The 25956-nt window shown below is 37.0% G+C and overlaps 1 protein-coding gene across 11 annotated transcripts in view; it reads left to right on the forward strand.

Annotated features, from left to right (window-relative positions):
* R3HDM1 (R3H domain containing 1) overlaps nt 1-25956 on the forward strand; it is a 134098-nt gene that overhangs the window by 86688 nt on the left and 21454 nt on the right. The gene's annotated exons all lie outside the window — the stretch shown is intronic.

The following is a 25956-nucleotide window of genomic DNA, read 5'->3' on the forward strand; positions in this document are numbered from 1 at the left end:
CTTGCTGAAATTTTTCAGGCTCTAGGGACCTCATTTTTCATCAGTAAGAGGAAGGAGGCATATAGGAGAAGAAATTATAGTAGCTCTATATAAAAGCACGTCATGAAGCTACTTCTTTAGCTACTTCAACTTGGAAGAGCAGCAGCTCTCTGATAAGTCGAATGTGATACAGAGTCATCTTCCTTTGACTTGGGTAACTTTAGTCCATTATTCAGAAAGTATTACAGAGGCACCTGGGTGGCTCAATGGGTTAAGCTTCTGCCTTTGGCTCAGGTCCTGATCCCAGGGTCCTGGGATCAAGCCCTGCATCAAGAAGTCTGCTTCTCCCTCTCACTCTCCCTCTATGTGTGCTCTCTCTCTCTCTCTCTCTCAAATAAATAAAATCTTTTTTAAAAAAGGAAAGAAAGAAAAGAAAGTATTACAGTCTTTCATTTATTTCATGACATCCCTGTAAGGTTGCCAGAGGGACTGCAGTGCTCTTTTTAAGAAGGAGGACCTATGTTAATTGCTGATAAGAGGTTGGCACCGGTTATGGTTACAGGGGATGGTAATTAGGGGTGAGAAAGGGATTGACAGATTTGCTTCATTGAATCTACTTGGGGGAATGGAAACTTGGCTCTCGTTTTATTTGTTATCAAACAGACAACGCACGCACACACGCACATACAGGACTCTCATACTTCCTTGCCCTTTCCAGCTCTGTGGCTGTCAGAGATTGAAGAGGCCCAGGCTTTTCAGACAGTGAGTTGGTTGTGAATCATAAGCAACTTTGGAGTTTTATATTCTAATGAGCAAGTTTAGTTCCTGGGCCTGCTTCTGCAAGAAAATAAAAATTTGGTGAGCTAGGCTTGGCTGGAGGAATATCTTAGAAGCCCAGCAATTAAAAGAGAAGTGAGATTCCCCTCCAACTTGAACCTTGAGGAAAAGTTTTGGGAATTACTCACAGGTTAGGGCTATGACCTAAGTGAGTCAAAGAAATTTGAAATACACTAACTGTAACTTGACAGTAGAACTTGTTACTGTGTCACAAACTAGCATTGATCTCTTCCAACTATGGATTACCAATGTGAGAAATGGAATGGGTTGCACTTTTGTAAAGCAAGAATGTGTATCCTGTCAGACTTGTGTTCTGGTACCTTTTATGCTAGTTATTAGGTAGAAATACAAGTCATACAGAATTAATTAAGAATACCTTTGGGTGAAAAACATTTGTAAATGATGTTATTTTTCAAGATGTAATAGCATTCTTTTTTTTTTTTTTTAAAGATTTTATTTATTTATTTGACAGAGATAGAGACAGCCAGCGAGAGAGGGAACACAAGCAGGGGGAGTGAGAGAGGAAGAAGCAGGCTCATAGCGGAGGAGCCTGATGTGGGGCTCGATCCCACAACGGCGGGATCACACCCTGAGCCGAAGGCAGACGCTTAACCACTGTGCCACCCAGGCGCCCCTGTAATAGCATTCTTTACAGAAAATTTTGTTTCTGATTCTGGGCAATATTTATTAATAAGCAAATTGCCATAATATTTCAGATTTCTAACTTAAAGATCAACTGTTGGCATTTATTAACCAGATAATTACTATCCAAGGGCCAATACTATAGAAACCATTCTTCATAAATCTAGATTTACTAGCTTGTATAAATTATATTTTATCTTATATATTCCACTGTGTTTACACGCAGAGCAGAGGTTTGTCTGAATATTCCAGCATCTAGAGCAGGGCCCAGCCCAGGATAGAAGCTCGGTAAATGCATACTGAATGAATACACTTCCTTAATGGTAAAGGCCATCTTACACATATGTATTGGTACATATATATTATTCATTCTTGTTTATGTAGAATTATTGGCATTAATATTATCATTTTGTTTCTGTAACCTCTATATGCTTTTTAAATTTTTCATTAATATTTTTTACTACAAAATAAATTATACTTGTTGACACAAGTTAAACAATCAATACAAAGATATGTAAAAATAAAGCTAATCATCATGTCCCACTCTGCCCTCACCTCCAAGTAACCAGTGTTCACATGCTAGTATGTGCATTCTGTCACATTAGCCTCCTGACCAAACAAACATACACACATATAAAATACACATATATTGAAAGTAGGTGGGAGATTCTAATGAATTGGACATTATTTTGCTTTTTTCTTTAATAGTGTATTGTGAATATCAAATTAGTAAAATTCAGTCTAAGACATTCTCGTTTTATGTGTTTTTTTCCTCATTTCTTCACAAACATAATTTTACATATCCTAGTTTATATCCTTCCTTGCTTTCCTCCTTATACCTAATCATATGCTAACATAGATAATGGGTATGGAGACACAATTAAGATTGATTAATACAGACACAAAATAGAATTTATAAATAATTCTAATACGAAATGTCTACAGCTAGGTTTTTTTTTTTTAAGATTTTATTTATTTATTTGACAGAGAGAGAGACAGCCAGTGAGAGAGGGAACACAAGCAGGGGGAGTGGGGGAAGAAGAAGCAGGCTGCTAGCGGAGGAGCCTGATGTGGGGCTCAATCCCAGAACGCTGGGATCACGCCCTGAGCCGAAGACAGACGCTTAACGACTGAGCCACCCAGGCGCCCTGCTAGGTTTTTTTTTTTAATACATAACCGTATCATGTTTGAAATATAATGAGAGAATTTAATCTTTCAAATTTAGTATTACAAATGATACAGTAAGTTTCTTTCCTATAGCTTCATTTGTTTATTTTACAACACTATACTTGTAACCTCTGCTGTTTTCTCAGGAGTCCACATGTATGTGTTATTCCTTGAGGCTCGTCACCATGGAATCTAACTGGTTTGATAACAGGTTATGAGGTGATCTAACTTAGCTACTTTTTTAGATAACTGAATCTTGCTCCTTTAGTCATTAATTGATGGCAGGGCATGATATGGTTAGAAAGAAGATAAGCTTCTGAATCAAACAAAACCTGACTTCAAGCCTTTGTGACTTTAGGCATGTTACTTAGTCTTTTTGCACTTTCGTTTTCTCATTCGTAAAATAAGAACACCTCATAGGATTGGTGTGGGGAAACCCATGTGTAGGACTTTGTGTATGAAAATTATTCTAAAATATATACTTGCCTGTGTTCTTAAGTAGAAGACACTAAAAATAGTTAACCTTTTTATTGCTGATTCAGAGCCGTAATCCTGAGCATTGGTAATTACACTGTGCCCCCACAGAGTTTTGAAGCATGTTGGAGATATCTTCATTTACTTTCTAAACTTAGGGTCTTTCTTTGTCAGTTATTGTCAGTGTAAGTGCATTTATTTAAATCTGCAATGGAGTTAACCAGAACTAAGTTTTTAAAAAGAAAGGCTGTGAGTCAGATGCTGGAGGGCTCTACTTTGAAAAAAGGTTGTGATATCTTTGGGGAATTTGTGACTTCTGTTTTAATAGTTCCATGCCTTTACTGCTTACCTGGTTCTGACCTCTCTTCCCCATTATTGTGGTGGCTACACACTTCCCCGAAAAGCAGTAAGAAAGGGGGAGGAAACCATAGAATATCATTAGTCTGTCCTTGAAGCAGGAAATATTTTTTAGTGTTACTCCCATGTAGACTAAATATAGTAAAATGTTCGTTTGTTTTCTGAATTATTTGTGTTTTCTGTGTGAACAGAATTTACATATTTGTTCTTTTCTGGTATGCCTAACCAAGACTTCTTAAGAGACACTCCCATTTTCTAGATTTAAAAAAATTTATCTCTATTTACTTCACTGAATTTGAAACCTGTATTTTTGCCAAAACATTAAGCCAAGGAATGAAAATATATATTACGTTATCTCTTCAGAGTAACTTACATAAAGAGAAATATTATCATCATTGCAGATTTGTATTTGCAAATTTGCGTATTCCCTATTATTTATTTGTAATCCCAAAATAGATATTTGTAGGCTTTTTCAGTCATTTGCGGATATGCACAGAACAGTGAAAAATTTGAGTCTCCCAATGAACACATTCTCAGCTGAAGTCAAACAAGTTGACACTCTTCAGTTCTCATACTGTAAATATTCTTTTCAGAGTATTTAGTGCCACAATTTTGGCATTTTTATGCTATTATTTTGTGATTTTGCTGCTTAAAATGGCCCCCAAGCATAGTACTGAAGTTAGCATTTTGCTAACCAAATGGTATATAACCATATTATCATTTAAGGCCTACCTACCTGGTCAGCATTTCTTCACCTTCAGTTTCATTCCACCTAAAATGGTGTTTTATTACAGAAAGCTTATAAATGCACATAAAACCTTTCTTCCAAAATTTTTTTCTTGTCTAAACATTTTACTTTTCTAGAAACTTATCCTCAGAGTGTCCTCTGAAAAGGTTAAGATGTATGTTTGTTTTTATTTTAGATGTAGAGTATGAAACATGAAGAAGGTTAACCATAGGGGCGCCTGGGTGGCTCAGTCGTTAAGAGTCTGCCTTCGGCTGAGGGTGTGATCCCAGAGTCCTGGGATCGAGCCCCACATCAGGTTCCTCTGCTGGGAGCTTGCTTCTTCCTCTCCCACTCCCCCTGCTTGTGTTCCCTCTCTTGCTGGCTGTCTCTCTGTCAAATAAATAAAATCTTTATAAAATAAAATAAAATAAAATGGTTAGTGGTTAATTTAAAAGAAAAGAAAAAGGTTAACCGTAGAATTTAACCTGAAGGTCTAAACTCTTCGACCCTGATTTCTAGCACCCTAACTTCTAATGTATCTACCAGTGATTCCTAATCTTATCAGCATGTTAGAATCACATATCGGCCTCCTTAAAAGTACTGGTCATAACTCCTAGTTCTCCACATTCTCCTTTCACTAGCATGGGCCTGATCTTAAGCCTGAACATAATTGTTTTTGAAGCCCTCATGGTAATTCTTCAGGCAACAAGACTTAAGACCCAGCCCTTCTCATCTTTATCCATAGACTTGAGCTGTGTGTAGCCATAACCCAGTAGTATTTTACACATTTGCAAGAAAGTTATGTCTGTCACTGTTTATTTGCAAACTTTCATCCAGGGCCCAATGTTTGAAGATAAAACTGTGTAAATTACCCATACCAATAAGTATACTCAGCGTTAGATGGAAAGTATATGTTAAACTCTGAGCTTGTAACGTTCTTTATGCTTTTACTGAATGGACTGTAATGAGCTTCATTCCATTACCACATTATAAGAAGAGATAAGATTTCTGTAAGAATAAGTGCGGCTTTGCCTTGAAAAATGCCTTCCTTAGCTTGGGTTGCTTAGCAATCTTATTTTTTTTTTTTTTTTTTTGCAGAGATGCAGAAAAATAGAATTTGAATTATTATTTTTACTTTCAGCACAGCCTTTCAGTTATCACTGAGGCGACTTTGTGTTTAGATTAGATTGTGTTGTTATGTATACTGTGAAGATTTGGCATAGCCTGATACACATTACATGTCTTGTCACTTTCAGCAAGCCATATAGTGGTCAGAGAAACTAGTTTTACATCTAATCGTGGGATTTGTCTCAGTTTTTGGTATGGAGAGAAAATTAATTCCATTCCTACAGTGTCTTCAAAAGTGACAAGCTAGTTGAATAAATCTTCAAAATGCCCTCATTTTTGGTGGGGCTTTTTTCCCCCTCCTGTTTTACCTTTCATTTCTCATTTTTATCTTGAAACTCAAAAGGAGAATATATACCTTTGTTTTTGATCTGTCATCTCAAAGGGCTAGCATACACAGAAACTTGAAGAGACTGTAACCTCTATTTTTCAGAACTTGCTAAAAAATGCTTCACAGTATCTTTATGAAATGATGAAAAAGAAAACCTACTTTTAAGTCTTTTTCCTTTTTCCTCCTCACAGTATGTTTTTCCCCATTTTTATATTCTATTTCTGTGGTATCCCCTTTGTCCTACTTCTGGAACCTGTCGTGAATTCATTTTATTTCTCCTACACTTCTGGTTTTGCATTTTAATTTTTTCATTTGCCTCAGCCATCCTTTGAAATAATTGTCATAACAAAGTGTCAATCTGAGCGATATCTTTCAGGGGAGTTTTGCTTTTGTTGTTATTAACAAGGAAGTTAACACCTAGCCTAGAGAAGTAAAATGTAGTAAGAAAATGACTTTTGGAGCTAAAGCATTGCCTTTCCATAACATTAATTTTCTCTTCAGTGGATATAAAAATCTTCTTAACTATTTTTGTAGGCATGAATTTATCAGCAAATTCATTAGTAAATTAAGTTTTACTGACAAAAATTATGTTAAATAGGAAGGAAAAAGGGTGCTGTAGCTATTTCACTTTTTGTGAATTCACCAAAATGACTGATGGTAGTAATATTTTAGATTAAAATAATAGTATTTAATAGGTACTTTAAAAATTGGGAGGAATGGTGACCTTTCATGGAAAAATCTCTTCGTTTTATGCATAAGTAAACTGACCATACTTGCGGCTCTCCCTCATTCTCTCTCAGTTGGTATCTGTCAACAAAAGAAAATTTTCTCCTACATCTGTATTTTGTCTTTAAAACAGTCTTTTCTCTATTTTTCATTATATATGATATCACTGTAGAAAATTTGAAAATATAAAAAATTACAGGGGCGCCTGGGTGGCACAGCGGTTAAGCGTCTGCCTTCGGCTCAGGGCGTGATCCCGGCGTTCTGGGATCGAGCCCCACATCAGGCTCCTCCGCTATGAGCCTGCTTCTTCCTCTCCCACTCCCCCTGCTTGTGTTCCCTCTCTCGCTGGCTGTCTCTATCTCTGTCGAATAAATAAATAAAATCTTTAAAAAAAAAAAAAAAGAAAAAAGAAAATATAAAAAATTACAAAGTGTAAAAAAGCGTGAAAAAGGAAATCACCTACAGTCTCACTACCCCAAAAAAATTACTGTTAAATTTTGGTGCAAGTGCACCTGGGTGGCTCAGTCAGTTGAGCATCTGCCTTTGGCTTGGGTCATGATCTAGGGGTCCTAGGATCGAGCCCCACATCAGGTTCCCTGCTCGGTGGGGAGTCTGCTTCTGGCTTTCCTGCCCCCCACCATGTGCACTCTCTCTCTCACACTCTCTCAAATAAGTAAAATATTAAATACAAAATTTTGGTGAACTTCTCGAGTCATTTCTCAGGGCACACATAATATGTAAACTTTGTTAGGAATTAAATGTTTTAAACATTGTATTTTCTGTATTTTTAATTGTATTATTCATCAGCTCTGGTTTAAAAATTAAACCATATAAAAATACATTGAGTAAAATTTTTAAATTCTGCTTTACCCATTGCCCTTTGTGCAAAGCAATTACTATTCACCAAAATAATCACTGTTTAGACTTTGGTATGTACCTTTCTAACACTTTTACTACTTTTAAGTATATATGTGTAATAGTTGTGGTTTGGAAAGAGAGAATCACCGTTTTTGTTTTTGAGGTAGAGAGATTAGGAATGTTTTTGTTTGTTGTTACTGTGACTTTTTTTGCATATGTGGAATTATTTATATAAATATTTTATTCTGCAGCTCGCTTTTTTCATTAAATTTTACTTTTGAACATCTTTCCACAGAGTATCTGAATTTTTCCTTTTAGGTTAGAATGGAGAGAAACCAGCTTGTAAGAGGTCAGGCCAAGGAATTTGTGTTTTAGACTTGTAATAATAGCAACAACCTGGTTTCTGAAGTATGACATTGATGTGATAAAGTGTTTTTGTTTTGTTTTGTTTTTAATTAGTTCAGTTGCAATGATTGAGATATATTTGAATTGAGCAGAGACCACAAGCATCAAGTAGCAGAATCCCTGCTTGTGGTGGTGGCAGTGGGAAGGGGATACATTTAGGTGGCCCTTTGAAAGAAGATACAAATATTTGGTGATATTGTAAGTAAAGATTAAAGAAAAAATTCTAATATCTTGATGGAAAATGTTTCACTAGCAACAAAAGAATGCTAGGGTTGGAGATTAGTGTAATTATTATTTGGATATCGCTTACTTAAAAATACCTACTAGATCTAGGGTCAACAGACTTTTCTGTAAGAGGCCAAAAAGGAAATACTTCAGGTTTTAAAGGCAAGAATATAAAATTGTAGATATTCTTTTAGGTATTTATATAATAAAAGAGAAAATTAATTTCCAGGGGGCACCTGGGTGGCTCAGTAATTTGAGCCTCCAATGGTTGATTACCGCTCAAGTGGTGATCTCAACGTCCTGAGATCGAGCCCCACATCAGGCTCCCAACTTAGCAGGGAATATACTTGTCTCCTTCCCCCTGTTTGTGTGTTCATGTGCACGCACACGCTCGCTCATGCTCTCTCTCAAATACATCTTTTAAATAAATAATTAAATTTCCAAAGAAATTTTATTGACAAAATTCAAAATATAGCAATAATCGAGCACAGTTGTTTTTTGTTTTGTTTTGTTTTTTTTAAATACAGGCCTACTAATGAGAAGAATAGAATTACTTTAGGTGGGAAAATAACATTTCATTTAATTGGGATTCAATGAGTGTTCTCTGTCATCAAATTGATTGCAAATGTTTATCAGTAAAAACCATTCTTGGCGTGTGGGCTGTTCAGAAGCAGACATTGGCCCGGTGACCATAATTTGCCAGTACCTATACTAGATGATTAATAGCCAGCAAAAAAGACCAACAGGAAATGGTCTGAAATGAAGGCTGATCACACAGGAAATGAGGGGAAGAGAAGCCAACATGCAAGGAGATTTCAAAAATTAACCATCAGGTGTTGCTGGGGAGCATGAAAACCATTAAGAGAGAAAAGACATTGGATGTAACAAGAAGAGGACATTTACAACCTTCCAGACAGTATGTAGTAGATTAGAGAACTCTGAAAAGGAAATGACAAGTTTAAACAGTTCACGAAGTCTGGTATATAAAGGTCCAGAGTATTTGTTCAAAAATAGATACTACTTTTTTGAAAGATAGCAAGGAAAGAACTTATATAAAGGGAAAATTCAAATTAAAAATTATACTTTTAAACATTAGGGGAAAAGTAAATCTCTTAATCTTCCCTGCCTTCTTTTTGATTTTCACTACTTTCTTCACCATGTACATTTTAAGCTTTTCCAAATTGTTTCTAAATATCCACAGTGACATTCTGCATAGCCCAGGATTTTGAATGGTTTTCCATTTTATTTGGTATTTCTCCAGGCCATAGGTAACCTAGATAATGTGCAGTCCCCTGAGATAGGCCAAGTTTAGGAGGCAGAAGAGGTTTGTCTTGGAGTGCCCCTCCGGCATATCCCATGTATTTTATTTTGTGAATAATTCCTGTGGTTTGGGAGCATGCTGACTTTGTGTTTTACGTAACTGGTGTTAGGAACAACATGAGGCAAGTTGATGAAAGGATCTTAAAAATCTGCATCCTCTCGTCTTCCATTTCTAGCCAAGATGAGGTGTTAGGGACTGGATTTATCCTCCTACCTTAACTTAAAAACCAGAAAAATATACAAAACAAGTTTTCTTTAGACAACGAAGGACAGTAAACTCTGAGAGAAGAAAATAAAATGAGTCTCATCAGTGCCCCAGCTTGCTGCCTAGAAAGACTTTTCCAGCCACCACTCAGGGAGGGGTCAAGCAGAGCCTCTCTCTAAATTAAGCAGATGAGGTTAGGAGTGCAAGGAAGCCAAAGTGGCTGGAGTTTACAGGGCAGAGTGCTGAAGAGAAGAGACTACCAAGAAAAAACTGTGGAGATCTACAGAGGGACCTTTTTGAGTCTAGTTTAGATTTCTGCCTGGTGCTTGTATGTGCAAAAAACATACAGAGCCAGGAACAGGCAGGACAATCCCTGGAACTCAAACAAGGACAGGAATAGTTTATATTCCTGGCAGCCAGAATGTCAAAACTTCATAATATATGAGGCTTCAAGTAGAGGACCTAAAAGGACATTATCTCAGTTGTGGGGGAACATTAGCCCTAGATTTAAGGTTGCTCTGGTCGTGCCTAAAGAAAATAAGGACTCAAAAGGATTAATTTGTTTCTAGATAACTATGACCCAGAACAAATCTCAAAAATATTGTTCAAAAATACAAGAATATCCAACACTTAACAAGATTAAATTTACAATGCCTACCATCCAATCAGAAATACCAAGTATGAAAAGAAATAGGAAACTAAGGCCAATAATGAGGAAAAACCGCTAATTGAAACTGATAATAAACCATGTAAATATAAAATTCAGAAAGAGAGAAAAAAGACGGTAGAAAAAATTAGTAGAACATCACTGCTTTTCAAGGGGCCTAATACATGTGTAATTGGCATCCTCAAAAGAGAGGAAAGGAGAGAACAGAAAAATATTTGAGTGAGTAATGGATGAAGTTTTTTTTAATTTGATGAAAATTATAAACCCACAGTTTCAAAAAAAATTCAACAATCTCCAAGCAAAAGAAACCTGAAGGAAAAAACTTCTAAAAAAGTGGTAAAGAGAAAATCATAAAAGCAGCCAGAGAAAAAAAGACATTACATACTTACAGAGGTACAAAGGTAAGAATGGCAGCACCCTTCTTGCTAGAAACAATACAAGCTGGAAGACAGTGCCACAACATCTTTATTTGAATTAGTGAAAGAAAAAATCTAGAATTTTGTGCCAGTAAATATATTTTTCAGAAACAAAGGTGAAATGAAGACTATTTCAAATGTACAAAAACGGAATTAATCACCAGCTGACCTGCATTGCAAGAAATGTTAAAGGAAGTCTTTCAGATAGAAAGAAAACTATATCTGATGGAAACTGGCCCTGTACAAAAGAATAAAAATTAAAAGTCAAGCAGTATACTGGCTCAAAAAATCAAAAATCTTAGAAAGGACTTGGAGAATATATCAGGAATTCTCATATCTCAGTCAAAACAAAAACACACCTTGGGAAACAGTTGAAAAAGTTAAACTTATACCTGCTATGTGACCCAACTATTCCACTTCTAGGTATTTAACCAAGACAAATGAAAACTGGAACCAACTCAAATGTCCAGCAACAACTAAATGGATAAACAATTTGTGTCCTATTCATCAATGGCATATTACTTAGCAAATAAAAGAATGAACTATTGATATATACAACATGGATGAATCTCATAATTATCCTGAGTGAAGAAAAGCGAGACAAAGGTATATACCATATGATACCATTTATATAAAACTCTAGAAAATGCAACCTAATCTCTTTGGTGACAGAAAGCAGGTCAGTGTTTGGCCAGGGTATGGTTAAGGGGGAGTTGATGGGGAAGAAAGGAGGGAGGTACTACAATGGGGTATAAAGCAACTTTTGGGGTTAGTGATGGTTTCATGGTATATACATAATGTCCGAACTCATCAAATAATACACATTGCGCACCGTTTATTTTCTGTCAGTTATACCTCCATAAAGCTGTAAAAAGATGATCTTGGTCTCCTTTTCTAAAAGTGTAAGCAAAGACTAGTTTTATTAAAAAACCGACAGTCAGATGAGTGTCCAACTCTTTAATTTCAGCTCAGGTCGTCATCTCAGGATTGTGAAATTGAGCCCCACATTGGGCTGTGAAGTCAGCAGGCAGTCTGCTGGAGATTTTCTTTCTCCCTCTCCCTCTACCCCTCCCATTCCCTTCCCACCCCATTCACACACTTTCTCTCTCAAATAAATGTTAAACAAAAAATATAAAATATAAAAATAAAACAAAATGAAGAGAAAAGCTGCAAAACTAAGAAATCTTTAAAATCTAGTATTTTTAAGGAAACATGAATACCATAGAGCATGTAACAGAGGCATAAAAGTGGACTCACAATAACTGATTTTAAAACCTGTTACAGAACCATTTTGAAGATGAATTTTTTTTTAAGATATTTATTTATTTGAGAGAGAGCATGTGCGGGGAGAGGGGCAGAGGGAGAGGGAGAAGCAAACTCCCCACTGAGCAGGGAGCCCGATGCCACTCACAAAATTAAAATTGCTGCAAAACAAATTACAGCAGTGCTGTTATTAATAAGAAAATCTAACAAAAAAGATGTAGAAGAAATATGTGGAGGATAGAGAGTGTAATCAGTGATATTGTCAATATTGTATGGTGACAGGTATCTACACTTATGAATATAACATACAGAAAAGGTGAATCACTGTTGTATATCTGAAACTAATGTAGCAGTCAACTATACTTCAATTTGAAAGTTTTTTTAAGTCTAAAAGAAACACAGAATAATTTTTAAAATTTTTTAATGATTTATTTATTTTGGGAGAGAGAGAAAGCGCATGAGTGAGAGGGACAGAGAGAGAGGAAGAGAGAATCTCAAGCTGACTCCAGGCTAAGCGTGGAGCCTGACACAGGCTCTGTCTCAGGACCTTTAGATCATGCCTTAAGCCAAAACCAAGAGCCAGATGCTCAACTAACTGCACCACCCAGGCTCACCCTGGCTTTTGAATAGTTTAAACTATCAATTTCCTATTTTCCTGCTAGGCTGATTAAGTTTGGTTTAAATTTATAGGGGCACACCTGGCTGGCTCAGTCGCTAGAGTACACAACTCTTAATCTCAGAGTTGTGAGTTTAAGCCCCACATTGGGCATGAAGCCTACTTTAAAAATATATATATATACATATATATGTATATATATGTATATATATATACATATATATGTATATATGTATATATATGTATATATGTATATGTATGTATATATGTATGTATATATACATATATATGAAATTTGCTCCATTGGCACACATGGTAAGTCAGACATTGGAACCAAAGAGTTTTAAAGTGTTCTATGTTAACTGCTTTAGTCTTTTTTTTTTTTTTAAGATTTTATTTATTTGTCAGAGGGTTAGAGAGAGCACAAGCAGAGGGAGCAGCAGGCAGAGGGAGAAGCAGGCTCCCCGCTGAGCAAGGAGCCCAATGCAGGACTTGATCCCAGAACCCTGGGATCATGATCTGAGCTGAAGGCAGATGCTTAACTTACTGAGCCACCCCAGGCGTCCTGCTTTAGTCTTTTTAATTCAGAAGAATTAAATGTGTGATACCAAGACCACTACAGTCCCCAAGTGGATTATGTTGATTAATTACAGCTTCTTCAGGGAACTCGGCTGTACATATTAAGTAATGTTATGAGTCCAGAAAGCTTTCTTAACTGTCAATGGCAATCAGACATCAGATAGTTTAAAAAAGTAGAAAACCAAATGACTTCCTAGCACACCTTGCCACTGTTGGTAAATTTTCAAAGATATCATCCTTAGTAGCTACTTAAAGCTGTAGCAGATATGAGACTTGCTTTTCAAATGAATTAATTACTGCTTGAGAAGCATATACTCAGTCTTTGTCTCCCATCAAAAAAATAATTTGAAATAACAGACATATTTGCAAAACTATAAAGAAGATGGCAATAACATTTTTGTTTAGAATTTCCCATGCTGTTTTCTTAAGTTATCAACCTTTTTGTGGACAACTTCATGTGATAGAACTTATACCTATTATTTCATTTTTTATGATACTGTAATAGAATTCCTTTAATTTTATTTCGATCATTGGAAATGTATAGAAATACAATTTATTTTTGTATATGTTATATTTTGTATGTATTTATATTTTGAATTGATCTTCCATCATACAACCTTGTTGAACTGATTTACTAGTTATAATACTTCTTTAGTGGATTAATAGGATTTTCCATATATAAGATCATGTCATCTGTGAAGATAATAGTTTTGCTTCTTCCTTTTCGATCTGGATGCGTTTTATTTTCTTGCCTAATTTCTCTGTCTAGAATCTCAGTACAATGTTCAGTACAGTAACGAGAGCAAACATCCTTGTTTATGATTTTAGCAGGAGAGCACCCATTCTTTCACCTTAAGTATGATGTTAGCTGTGGATTTTTTATAGATAGTCTAAGTCAAGTTGAGAAAATTCTCTTTTATTCCTAGTTTGTTGAATATTTTTATTATGGAAGATTATTAGATTTTGTCAAATATATTTTCTGCACCTATTGAGATGATCATGTGATTTTTGTTTTTTATTCTGTTGATATGATATATTACATTAATAGATTTTCAGATACTAGATGGCCCTGGCATTCCGGGGGTAAATCCTACTCAGTCTTGGTATGTAATTATTTTCATGTGTTGCTGGGTTCACATGCTAGTATAGTATATTAAGGATTTTTGCATCTATATTCACAAGAAATATTAGTCTGTTGTTTTCTTGTGATACTTTTGTCTGATTTTAGTATTGGAGTAATACTAGCCTCATAGAAGGACTTGAGTAATGTTCTCTTCTATTTTTTGGAAGATTTTATGAGGAAGTGTTAATTCTTTAAATGTTTGATAGAATTCACTGTTGAAGCCTTCTGTGCTGGAGCTGTTGTGTTTGTAAGTTGTTTTTTGATTACTACTTCAGTCTCTTGATTTGTTTTAGGTCTATTCATATTACATCTCCTTGAGTCCATTTTGGTAGTTACATATTTCTAGGAAGTTAATCTAATCTGTTGGTGTATAGTTTTTCATAGTGTTCTTTTATTATGCTTTTTATGTCTATAGAGTCAGTAGTAATCTCCTCTCTTTGTTTCTGATTCTGATAATTTGAGTTTTCTCTTTTTTTTCTTGGTCAGCCTAACAAAAAGTATGTCAGTTTTGTTGATCTTTTTAATGAACCATATTTGGGATTTGATTTTTTTCCTGTTTTTCTTTTCTATATTTTATTTCTGTTGCAATCTTTATTATTTACTTTCTTCCACTTGCTTTAGGTATGGTTTGCTCTTCCCTCTTCCGCTCATGTCTTGATGGAAATGTAGGTTATTGCTTTGAGATCATTCTTCTTTCTTCAGATAGACATTTACAGCTATACGTTTCCCTCTAAGCACTGCTTTAGTTCCCTCCTTTAGTATGCTGTATCTTCATTGTCATTCATCTCAAAGTATTTTCTGATTTTCCTTTTGATTTCTTCTTTGACCCATTGGTTATTTGGGGTTGTGTTGTTTAATTTTCACTTATCTGTGTCCCCGATTTTTTCCTATTGATTTCTAATCTCATTCTGTTGTGGTTGGAGAACATATTTTGTATTGTTTCTGTCCTTTTAAATTTATTGAGGTTTGTTTCATTATCTAGCAGATGGCCTGTCCTGCAGAGTGTTCCATGTGCACTCTAAAATTGTTGCGTATTCTCTTGTCATTGGATGGAGGGTTCTCTAGATGTCTTCTAGGTCTGTTGGTTTACAGTGTTGTCCAAGTCTTCTATTTCTTTATTAATCTTCTTTTTTTTTTTTAAAGATTTTATTGATTTATTCAACAGAGATAGAGACAGCCAGCGAGAGAGGGAACACAAGCAGGGGGAGTGGGAGAGGAAGAAGCAGGCTCATAGCGGAGGAGCCTGATGTGGGGCTCGATCCCATAGCGCCGGGATCACGCCCTGAGCTGAAGGCAGACGCTTAACCGCTGTGCCACCCAGGCGCCCCCTAATGTAACATTTTCTATAATGATTTTTTTTACTTTTCTTTGAGTATTTTTTAGTGATTTTTCTAGAATTTACCATATATATCTTAACATATTCAAATCAACTTCTTATTTATACTAGCTTAATTGTAGCGTCACAGAGAAAAAAGTACCCATTATAATTATCACCTTACCATCTATAGGCATTTCCTTATCCCACTATAACTTTGCTCCCACAAATTTCCTTTGTACTATTATTGCCAAATATATTATATATATATTTCTATATGCTGTGGGCCCAACATTACATTATATATGTATTCTTTTATATAGTTTATTTTTAAATCAATCAGAAGAAAGGAAGTAAAATATGCATTTCTACTATCTTGTACAATTACATAATTTCCTTTACTGGTTGTATCCATCCTCATAGGCTGCCATAACAAAATACCATAGACTACTTGCCTTAAAAACAGAAACGTATATTCTCACTGTTCTGGAGACTAGAAGTCCAAGATTGATTAAAGTACCAGCAGGGTTGGTGTCTGGCAAGGGCTCTACCCCTGGGCTGTCAGCAGCTACCTTCTTGCTGTGTGCTCACATAGCTTTTTCTCAGTATGTGCAAGCAGAGACAGTGAAAAGAAACTCTCTAATGTTTCTTCTTTAAAGAGTACTAACCCTGTTGGACTTGGGCCCCACCCACATGACCTCATCTAACTCTACTTACTTCTCAAAGGCCTCACCTCCCAATACCATCACCTTGGAGTTAGGGCTTCAACATATGAATGTGGGGAGGGGCAAACATTCAGTCCATGATACTGGTACTCTTTATCATGTTATGTATATTCTAAGTAGTACTTACTGTAGGGTATATCTGGCAGCAACAAATTCTCTTGGTTTTTATTTACTTGGGAAAGTTTTTATTTTGCCTTCATTTTTGAAAGAATAGCTTTGCTGGATATAGGAATCTTGTTTGACAGTTTTTTCTCTTTGACCACTCTGAATGTGTTATCCTACTGCCTTCTGGCCACTGAAAAATCAGCTATTAATCTTAATGGGGTTCCATTATAAGTAACCAGTCATTTTTTTTCTTGCTATTTATCTTTGATTTTCTACATTTTTATTATGATCTTTCTTTGGATCTTTTGCATTTATCCTGTTTAGAGTTTATTGAGGTTCCTGATGAGTAAGTCATTGTTTTTCAATAAATTTGGGATGTTTCCAGCCATTATTTCTTGGATTTTTTTTTTTCCTCTTTCTCTCCTCTCTCATAATCCCATTATACACATGTTGGTGTACTTAATGATGTCCCACATTTCTTTGAGGCTCTTTTTTCTCTCTGTTCTTTCTTCTCTTGTTTCTTCAGCTTGCATGATCTATCTCTCTGTCTGCAAGTTCACTTATTCTTTCTCCTGCCAATTCGCATCTCCTTTTGAGCCCTTCTAGTGAATTTTTTATTTTAGCTGTTTTTCAGTGCCATAATTTCCATTTGGTTCTTTTTTATAATTTCTGTATCTTTATTAATATTCTCTGTTTATTAATATGATATTGTCACCGTTTTTTTCTTCCTTAATCATGGTTTACTTTGGTTCTGTGATCTTGTTTCTAATGATTACTTTATGGTCTTTTTCTGATGAATGTGAAAAATCTGTTCTTTTTCACAGAAATTGTCCCCTGCTTTTATCTAATGTATAAGTCATACTTTGCTCTTTCTTTGCATGCCCTGTATTTTTTTTTCCCTGTATTCTTTTTCTCAATTAGACATGTTAAATGACATATTGTAGCAACTTTGGGTGCTTGATGTTGTTTACTTTTTTTTTTTTTTTTTTTTTTTTAATCTAAAGTAGGCTCCGTGCCCAGCAAAGAGCCCAGTGCAGGGCTTGAGCTTACAATTCTAAAATCAAGACCTGAGCTGAGATCAAGAGTCAGACATTTAATCAACTGAGCCACCTAGGCACACCCCTGTTGTTTACTTGTTTAGTGACTTATTGGATCATTTTAGTGAAGTCTCTTTAAACTTCCTCCCACCCCCAAAGTTCAGCCTCTGATGTTCCTCAAGGAGGGAAAGCTTTGGGTAATTCACACAGTCATTCTGGGATGACAGTGGTTTTAGTAGGACTCTCTTCCTCTCTCCCTTAAAACACCCAACTATTAACCTCTACTAACTGCCAGCTGGTTGCTCTATTGTTTTTAACAATGTCCTGGTGCATAAATTGCTCTACAAAGTAATCCTATCAAAATCTGGCTCCTTTGAAGGTAAAGTTTCTGGGGTCAATGTTTGGTTTTTATTCTGACCTCAAGAGGACTCCTTCCAGCTGTTTTTTCACCTGATGCCCTCCTGCAAACTAGCAGGCCTACAGTTTAGCCTGAATCTCCCAGTTGTCTTTACCACACCTCTGCCGTTCTTGACTGCACATGTAGGCTTTTGAACTTCTTCCCTTTCTGTTGCAATTGAAGATCATTCTCGTGGAAGGAAATTAGGTGCTATCTGTTTTATGGTGTTTGTTCCTCAGAAAAATCTCTGAGTGAGAGCTCTAGATCTGGAGATGTGGACAATCGTAAGCTTCTCTGAGAATCACACCCTAATTCCCCTTTGAGTGGAATATTTGGTGGAGAGTGAGGGGACCACAACTAGGGTCCTCAGCTTACCTCTCCTGGCCTGGAATCACCACTTAAGGAGCTGGGGCAAGAGTGATCATGCCAGGGCCCGGTACTTGCTCAGCATGTCACACCCACAGTAGACCCTCAGTTCCACAAATGGAGGTTGGGGGAATAGGAGTTTCCACCTCTCAACCTCACTCACACTGGACTTAGCTTCAGCACAGGTATTTGAGGGCAGGATGAGAAAGCTGACATAACACTCCTCCTTGGAAGAAAGCTGCAAGGAGAAGGAACTCTGTGTTCTTGGCTGCAGCTGTCAGGAGTAGTCTATCCCTCATTAAACTGGGGGGACAAGGGGAAGCAGTCTTGGTTCAAATGCCAGACTAACCTTTCTTGCCAAATTTTTATAGATGTTCTTAAGATGTTTCTTATTTACTGGTCATCCTGAGAACCATTTCCAGAGGCGTTAAGTGGTTGCTTTTTTATAGTTTCATCAGTTCCACTAGGGAGCAGTTTAACAGAAATGCTGTCATGCCAGGAGTCAGTTTCTAATAGGTGAAATATTGATTTTAAAAAAATATGAAATTATACTATTCTGACATTCCATCTTTTGAAATTATGTTCTTTAGCTTATCCCGTAGGTGTATAAGCATCATCCTCAGTGTCAATGGTAATATTATGGCGTCACTCCAAGAGCAGATTTAATAAGCTAAATTAATGCCAGAAAGAGCAGCTTAAGATCATCTATAATAAAGCTAAAATTATTGTTTGGCAGATGTTCTGTACCAGTTCACTGAGTTACTAAAGTGATATATCCAACAGGTCCAGTAAGACAGCTGCTTCGTTATAGCAAACTCATCCTAGTGGTTTGGTCAGAATATGGTTCTTCTCAAAATCAGTCATTCTCCCAAAAGCACCAGAAATATATTTATGGTTGATTATATTTGATAATCACTTCCCTTACAGTGCTCAAGCCAAAGGCATCTTTTATGTTGAAATATCGTAGTGGATTTTTGGCTCTCGTACCAGTAATTGAAAAATTCATAGTTCATTTGTAAGCAATATGTTAGCCCTTACTGCAGGTAATTTCGCAGCCTACCTGTTTATTTAATGGGAAATAGTGCTGTCGTAAGGCCAGTTTTCCACCCCAGTCCCTCAGTTTCCTATAGAATATGACCTGTGTCTCATATCAAAAAACTGGATTCTTCTATAATTAACTACATGCTTTAAATTCATCATAGAATATAGTTATGATATGTCTGTAGTCCACCACCTACCAGAGGCTTAAATGCTTCCTTCTTTTATCATCCTGGCAGAGTTTTAGCCTCTGGGTTCACCATTTTGTCTTAGCAGCAGAGAAACACAATGCTAGATTCAGTGCTCAATGAAAGCAACAATTTTATCTCAGGTGGCTTTATTCATCTTTGTTTTATTTGTCTTTTAAATATTTTTTTCTCTATTAGTCTATTGAGTTTTTAGAAATAGAAATAGAATAGGTAAGCTGTAGGGGCGCCTGGATGGCACAGTCGTTAAGCGTCTGCCTTCAGCTCAGGGCGTGATCCTGGCATTCCAGGATTGAGCTCCATATCAGGCTCCTCCACTAGGAGCCTGCTTCTTCCTCTCCCACTCCTCCTGCTTGAGTTCCCTCTCTCACTGGCTGTCTTTTTCTCTGTCAAATAAATAAATAAATAAATAAAATCTTTTAAAAAATAAAAAAAGGATAGGTAAGCTGTAAATGAGTATTTGTATAAATATGAACATTTAACCAGAAAGCTAAGGAAAACTGGCCATTCGCATTTAAGGGAAAGCCTAAAATATCATAAAGTACAAATTTTATTTGATATTTATTTTTATTAATTGAGCATATAGTTTGGTCAAATTCTAATTAGTTGAGAGTTTTATTTATATTGTCCTAAATAGGTGTCGTCATCACAAAAATATATAAGCTAGAAATCACCTTGACTTGCAAAAAGGTTATAAGGCAGAAAACTAGTATTTTCTTCTAGACATAGCAAGCTCAGCTGAGCAGCTGATCCTCAAATGAATTGAAGGTTTACATTGCAGAGGATCAGTGTAACTGTCTCCAGATGGCCTTGCTCTGACATCTGAGGCATTCTGAAGGAGATTCAGATCATTCACTGAAATTAAATCCCTAAAACAACATTTAAAAGTCAAACATTCCAGGCAGCTTTCATTGGATATTTTTAGTGTTTATTTTTTATACTTACAAAATGTACACATGCCTTTTTGGAAAATACCAAATGGTATAAATTGTCAAGAATCAGCTGTATTCCCACAACCCCAAGTTGACTGTTGTCACATTCATATTTTCTTTTTTTTCTTTTCGTATAGTTTGAAAAGAACATATAGGTCAGGCACCTGGGTGGCTCAGTCCATTGAGTGTCCGACAATTGATTTTGGCTCAGGTCATGATCTTGGGGTCATGGGATCAAGCCCCACGTTGGCTCTGCACTCAGCACAATCTACTTGTCCTTCTCCCTCTTCCTCTGTGCCTCCCCCTGCTCACACCCTCTCTCTCTCTTTCTCAAATAAATAAATAAATCTTTTAAAAAAAAAACCAAACCGTACAGGTCGTATTCATCTTTTTCACTTTATTGAACCATTTAGTGAGTAACCTGAATTTCTTTCTTGGCATAGAGTCCTTAGGGGGGAGTTAATAGGTTTAAAAAAATGTCTGTTTTTAAGGTCCTTAGTGCATTTTGACAAAATCTTCTTTTGATTTACAATCCTTGTAGGTACTGACTTATTTTTGTCGTTTTCATGTTTCATAAATAGAGACATATCTCATTTTTTTAATGTTTTTTTATTACATTATGTTAGTCACCATACAGTACATCCCTGGTTTCTGATGCAAGGTTCGATGATTCATTAGTTGCGTACAACACCCAATGCACCATGCAATACGTGCCCCCCTCACCACCCATCACCAGTCCATCCCATTCCCCCACCCCCCTCCCCTCTGAAGCCCTCAGTTTGTTTCTCAGAGTCCATAGTCTCCCATGCTTCACTCCCCCTTCTGATTACCCCCCCCTTTCTTTAGCCCTTTCTTCCCCTACCGATCTTCGTAGTTCTTATGTTCCATAGATGAGAGAAATCATATGATAATTGTCTTTCTCTGCTTGACTTATTTCACTTAGCATTATCTCCTCCAGTGCCGTCCATGTTGCAGCAAATGCTGAGAACTCGTTCTTTCTGATAGCTGAGTAATATTCCATTGTATATATGGACCACATCTTCTTAATCCAGTCATCTGTTGAAGGGCATCTCGGTTCCTTCCACGATTTAGCTATTGTGGATAATGCTGCTATGAACATTGGGGTGCATATGGCCCTTCTCTTCACTACGTCTGTATCTTTGGGGTAAATACCCAGTAGTGCAATGTCTGGGTCATAGGGTAGCTCAATTTTTAACTTTCTAAGGGACCTCCACACTGTTTTCCAAAGTGGCTGCACCAACCTGCATTCCCACCAACAATGTAGGAGGGATCCCCTTTCTGCACATCCTCTCCAGCAATTGCTGTTTACTGCCTTGTTGATTTTTGCCATTCTAACTGGCGTAAGGTGGTATCTTAGTGTGGTTTTGATTTGAATTTCCCTGATGGCTAATGATTTTGAACATTTTTTCATGTGTCTGTTAGCCATTTGTATGTCTTCACTGGAAAAGTGTCTGTTGGGGCGCCTGGGTGGCACAGCGGTTAAGCGTCTGCCTTCGGCTCAGGGCGTGATCCCGGCGTTATGGGATCGAGCCCCATGTCAGGCTCCTCTGCTATGAGCCTGCTTCTTCCTCTCCCACTCCCCCTGCTTGTGTTCCCTGTCTCGCTGGCTGTCTCTATCTCTGTTGAATAAATAAATAAAAATCTTTAAAAAAAAAAAAAAGAAAAGTGTCTGTTCATATCTTCTGCCCATTTTATGATTTGTTTATTTGTTTCTCGCGTATTGAGTTTGAGAAGTTCTTTGTAGATCTTGGATACCAGTCTTTTATCTGTAGCATCAAGAAGATTTGCAAATATCTTCTCCCATTCCGTGGGCTGCCTCTTAGTTTTTTTGATTGTTTCCTTGGCTGCGCAGAAGCTTTTTATCTTGATGAAGTCCCACAAGTTCATTTTATCTTTTGTTTCTCTTGCCTTTGGAGATGTGTCATGAAAAAGGTTGCTTTGGCTGATGTCGTAGAGGTTGTTGCCTATGTTGTCCTCCAGGATTTTGATGGATTCCTGTCTCACATCGAGGTCTTTCATCCATTTGGAGTTTATCTTTGTGTATGGTGTGAGAGAGTGATCAAGTTTCATTCTTTTGCATGTAGCTGTCCAGTTTTCCCAGCACCATTTATTGAAGAGACTGTCTTTTTTCCACTGGATGTTTTTTCCTGCTTTATCAAAGATTAGTTGCCCAAAGAGCTGAGGGTCCATTTCTGGGTTCTCTATTCCGTTCCATTGGTCTATGTGTCTGTTTTTGTGCCAGTACCATGCTGTTTTTGTGATCACAGCTTTGTAGTACAGCTCGAAATCCGGCATTGTGATGCCCCCAGCTTTGTTTTTCCTTTTCAACAGTTCCTTGGCGATTCGGGGCCTTTTCTGGTTCCATACAAATTTAAGGACTATTTGTTCCAGTTCCTTGAAAAATGTCCTCGGTATTTTGATCGGGATAGCATTGAAAGTGTAGATTGCTCTGGGTAGCATGGACATTTTAACTATGTTAATTCTTCCGATCCATGGCATGGAATATTTTTCCATCTTTTTGTGTCTTCCTCAATGTCTTTCAAGAGTGATTTATAGTTTCTAAAATATAGATCCTTTACGTCTCTGTTTAAGTTAATTCCAAGGTAACGTATGATTTTTGGTGCTATTAGAAATGGGATGGATTCCCTAATTCTCTTTCTTCAGTCTCATTATTCACGTATAGAAATGCAACTGATTTCTGAGCATTGATTTTGTATCCCGCCACATTACTGAATTGCTCTCTAACTTCTTATAGTTTGGGAGTAGATTCTTTTGGGTTTCCCATATAGAGTATCATGTCATCTGCGAAGAGAGACAGTTTGACTTCTTCTTTGGCGATTGGGATACCTTTTATACCTTTTTGTTGTCTGATTGCTGTTGCAAGGACTTCTAGTACTGTGTTGAATAATAGTGGCGAGAGTGGGTCCTTGTCGTGTTCCTGATCTTAAGGGAAAGGCTTCCAGCTTTTCCCCGTTGAGAATAATATTTGCAGTAGGCTTTTCATAGATGGCTTTTATGAGCTTGAGAAATGAACCCTCTATTCCTACATTCTGAAGGGTTTTAATCAGAAAAGGATGCTGTATTTTGTCAAATGCTTTTTCTGCATCTATTGAGAGAATCATATGATTTCTGAATTTTTGTTTCTGAATAAAATCTAAGACACCGATAGATTTGCGAATGTTGTACAACCCCTGCATCCCAGGGATGAATCCCACTTGGTCATGATGGATAATCCTTTTAATGTACAGTTGGATTCTATTTGCCACGATCTTGTTGAGGATTTTGGCGTCCATATTCATTAGGGAAATCGGTCTGTAATTTTCCTTTTTGATGGGGTCTTTGCCTGGTTTGGGGATCAAGGTAATATTGGCCTCATAGAATGAGTTTGGTAGCTTTCCTTCTGTTTCTATTTTTTGAAATAGCTTTAGGAGAATAGGTATTATTTCTTCTTTGAATGTTTGGTAGAATTCCCGAGGAAAACCATCCAGGCCTGGAGTTTTATTTTTTGAAGAAAAATTACTAGTTCCTTTTTTATTGTTCAGTGATATTCCATTGTATGGATGTACCATAGTTTGCTCACTCACTTATCATTTGAGGCATCTCAGATGTTTCCAGTTTTTTTCTTTTTTCTTTTTTTTTTTTTCTTCCTGTTTCAGTCTTGGTAGTTTATGGGTTTCTAGGGAGGCCTCCATCTCTTCCATATTGCTTAATTTATTGGCATAAAGCTGTTGATAAAAGTTTCTAATAATCCTTCCAATTTCATCGTTGTTGGTTGTGACCACTCCTTTTTCCGTCATAATATTATTAATTTGGGTCCTTTCTCTGTTCTTTTGGATAAGTCTTGCCAGAGGTCTGTCAATTTTATTAATTCTCTCAAAGAACCAGCTTCTAGTTCTGTTGATCTGCTCTACTGTACTCCTGGTTTCTAATTCGTTGATTTCTGCTCTAATCTTGGTCAACTGCTTCCTCTTGTGTGGATTAGGCCTGTCCCTCTGTTGCTGTTCCAGCTTCTTGAGGTGAGAATATAAAAACTGCATTTTAGATTTTTCTATTGTTTTGAGTGAGGCTTGGATGGCTGTGTATTTCCCCCTTAGGACTGCCTTTGCAGTATCCCATAGGTTTTGGACCATTGTGTTTTCATTCTCGTTGGTCTCCATAAATTGTTTAAATTGATTTTTGATTTCCTGGTTTATCGAGTCATTCCTGAGCAGAATGGTTCTTAGTCTCCAAGTGTTTGAGTTTCTTCCAAATTTTTCCTTGTGGTTGAGTTCCAATTTCAGAGCTTTGTGGTCTGAGAATATGCAGGGAATAATTTCAGTCTTTTGGTATTGGTTGAGACCTGTTTTGTGTCCCAGAACATGGTCTATTCTTGAGAATGTTCCATGGGCATTAGAGTAGAATGAGTATTCTTTGGTTCTGGGGTGTAGTGTTCTATATATATCTATGAGGTCCAACTCGTCGAGTATGGCATTGAAAGCCTTTGATTCTTTGGTTAGTCTTTGCCAGGGTGTTCTGTCTATTTCTGATAGTGGAGTGTTGAGGTCCCCTACTATTAATGTATTTTTATCTATATGTCTCTTTATTCTGGTTAAGAGTTGGCTTGTGTATCTTGCTGCTGCCCTGGCGGGGGCATATATATTTATAATTGTCATATCCACTTGTTGGATACATCCTTTAAGAATAATATAGTGCCCTTCTGTATCTCTAACTATAGTCTTTAGTTTAAAATCCAATTTATCTGATATGAGAATTGCTACCCCAGCTTTCTTTTGAGGTCCATTTGTGTCAAAGATGATACTCCATCCCTTTACTTTCAGTCTGAATGTATCTTCGGGTTCAAAATGAGTCTCTTGTAGACAGCAAATGGATGGGCCATTTCTTTTTATCCAATCTGCAACCCTGTGGCATTTTATGGGAGCATTTAAGCCATTCACATTGAGACTGAATACTGAGAGATATGATTTTAATGATGCCATGTTGCCAGTAAAGTCTTTGTTTGTATCGGTTGTGACTTTCTGTTCTGTATCACTCTTGGGGCCTTTTTACCTTTATAGAACCCCCCTTAATATCTCCTGTAGGGCTGGTTTCATGGTTACAAAATTGGTTAATGACTGGTGATTCTGGAAGGTCTTTATTTCTCCATCCATTCTAAATGACAGCCTTGCTGGATAAAGGATCCTTGGCTGCATGTTTTTCTCTGAAAGAGCTTTAAAAATGACCCCCTAACCCTTTCTCTCATTCCAGGTCTGTGTAGACAGATCTGACATAATTCTGATACCTTTCCCTTGGTACGTGAGAAATTTCTTTGCCCTGGCCGCTTTCAATACTGTATCCTTGGATCTAATATTTGTGAAATGCACTATGACGTGACGTGGCGTAGGTTTGTCATGGTTGAGCTTGGGAGGGGTCCTCTCTGCCTCTTGGACACGAATGTTTGTTTCCCTTGCTAGATTAGGGAAGTTTTCAGCTAGAATTTGTTCAAATATCTCTTCTAGACCTCTGTTTTTCTCCACCCCCTCGGGGATGCCGGTGATTCTGACATTGGATCGTTTCATTGAGCCAGTAATCTCCCGTAACCTACATTCGTGGGTGTGGATTTTTTTAAGTCCAGCTTCTGTTTTCGCTTTTTCTTCTACTAACCCATCCTCCAATTCGCTAATACGTTCCTCTGCCTCATTTACCCTGGCCATCAGAGCCTCTAGTTTTGCCTGCATTTGACTCATAGAATTTTTAATTTCTGCCAGATTCGCTCTCATTTCCGCCCTTAGAGAT

The sequence above is a fragment of the Ursus americanus genome, chromosome 1 (genome assembly GCF_024610735.1).
Source record: "Ursus americanus isolate L20-20 chromosome 1, mUrsAme1.1.p, whole genome shotgun sequence".
NCBI lineage: Eukaryota > Metazoa > Chordata > Mammalia > Carnivora > Ursidae > Ursus > Ursus americanus.